The following is a 2,326-nucleotide window of genomic DNA, read 5'->3' as shown; positions in this document are numbered from 1 at the left end:
AGCGGAACATATCATAATGGACGCATGAGGGCCTCCGCACCATCATGTCCAATCCCAGCGCAGGTGTTTCAGTTTGTCGATGGGAGGAAATGGGATCTTTACACCCAATTTGAGGCAAAGTGACTCCGGGTTTACATGTAAGATATCCTGTGACCCTGGCGTAATGATTTCCAGGCTGCAGGTGGTCTTGCTCTGTGGTGGCAGTGATGGGGCCAATAAACAGACTTAATCACATTCCTGCAGCCTCTGCCCCTAAAAACAGCAGCCGTCAGACACACACCATCTGCCTGGATACTAAAAAAGATTATGCAAATCACCTTTCGCCTTTTCTGTTTGTAAGATGATAAGATGAACTTTTTCCTCTCCATCTCTCTTCATCTCTCTCTCTCTCTCTCTCTCTCTCTCTCTCTCTCTCTCTTTTCTCTCTGTTTCTCCCCTCCTCATCTGATGCTTAAGTGAATCCAAAATGAAACAGTCCAGTTAGTTGGGACCTGCCACGCCCCGGTGTAACTGAATGCCTTCAGATTTGGTCCCAGTTAAACAAAGCACAAAGGAAAGCAAGTCTATTCCGTGGCACATGCATCATGTGGCCTCCTGCGTCCACTGCTGGCTGACCCAGTGTGTAGTAATGACCTGAGACTGGGCTGTCTCTCCATCCCTCTTGTTGTCCCCCTCTGTCTCTCCCTCTCTCTCTCTCTCTCTCTCTCTCTCTCTCTCTCTCTCTCTCTCTCTCTCTCTCTCTCTCTCTCTCTCTCCCTCTCTCTCTGCCTCTCCGTCCCCTCTCTGTCTCCCTCTCTAACCCCCTATCTCCTTCTCGCCCCCTCTTTTCCTCCCCCCGTTCTCCTCCCACTCTGCCAGGGCCTTGCCTGCATGATCATGTGTGTGCCATGTGAGCAGCGCTTGGCAGGCGTGCTGGAGGCCTGCGGTATTCCTGACCCCCCGACTACAAAAGGGAATGGTGGCATGCAGTGTAAGCCGGCACTGAAAACAGCTGTTCACGCATCCTTTCTCCTTTTAATGGCACTTCCGCGGCATCCCATAGGCTGTCTGGCCTTGGAATACAACAGCTACTCTTTCCCCAAGTACAAACGCGGTTTGTGTTTAATTGTTGTCAGATTTTTTCCCGCTTTTCCTCTTTCTCTCTCTCTCTCTCTCTCTCTCTCTCTCTCTCTCTCTCCCTTTCCCTCAGTCTCTCTCTCTCTTTCTCGTTCTCCCTGTCTCTGCCTCTCCCTTTGCCTTTCTGTCTCTCTCTCTCTGTCTCTCTATCACACACACACACACACACACACACACACACACACACACACACACACACACACACGGTTTTCTCTCATTGAAATGCTTTCCAAGCCTTAATAATGGAGTGGTTTGGCGAGCAGAGCCAGCTCAAAACTCCATGAACAGATTTGGATGCCCGAGACCAGCCAGATTCCAGAAGGCCCCTGTGCTTGTGTAGCCCCAGAGCTTTTAGTGCCGAGGAAGTCAAATGACATAAAATGACACATTGGAGGGAGAGAATGCCAGAGAGTGGTGCACAGTGTTGGCCACATTTCTTTAGCACTGAGTGAGCACCATGTTTTTCTGGCTCCAGGAATGTCCATTAAAAACGTGGCCGCTGTTACTGCTGTTATATTAACATACTGTATACCATGTCAGTTGGCACAACATTGTGTTAAAGAATGCCCACTTTTATTGCTGGGGGGGGGGGGGGCGAGGGGAGACAAATCTTGGAAATTAAAACATTTTCCATCCTTCCCTCCACACAGGCTTCATATGTTTCACCGGTTATTCATTCCGACCGCTGAGCACTTCTTGGAGAAGGCTCCTCACGCCACCCCTCACAGTCACAGACAGCAGCTCAGAGCACCAGTGTGTGTGGACGGACACTCACCGTGGATGGCCTCTTGCCACAGGCGGCAGGTACTATTTGTTGTTGGTGCAAGGGGGTGATGGTGGGGTGGTGTGTGTGTGTGTGTGTGTGTGTGTGTGTGTGTGTGTGTGTGTGTGGATTGTGGGAGAGCTTGGCCTGGTGCAGGGCATGCCTGTGAGAGATTATCTTTGGGGGGTTTCGGCCGTATGAATCCATGAGATCTGCCATCCTGGTTCTAATTGGAGGCCATTAATCATGCGGGGCTGTCCTGCCGTGAACAGCGATGTGTTCCCCCCTCCACCGGCGCTCTTGGCCCGCCGTGGAGGTGTGTGAGCGAGGGCACTTAGACCGGCCTCTCCTGCCTCCTGCCTCCTGCTCCTGGGCTACTTCCCATCCCCATGAAAAAAAACACTCACATTTACTCAGCCTCCTCTCCAGCCCATTTTATACTTATTT

This window comes from Alosa pseudoharengus, unplaced genomic scaffold (assembly GCF_046254945.1).
Source record: "Alosa pseudoharengus isolate Yale_2024_CS ecotype anadromous, Long Island Sound unplaced genomic scaffold, YU_APseudo_1.1 YU_APseudo_1.1_scf_16, whole genome shotgun sequence".
Lineage (NCBI taxonomy): Eukaryota > Metazoa > Chordata > Actinopteri > Clupeiformes > Clupeidae > Alosa > Alosa pseudoharengus.
Note: the sequence above shows the minus strand (reverse complement) of the source record.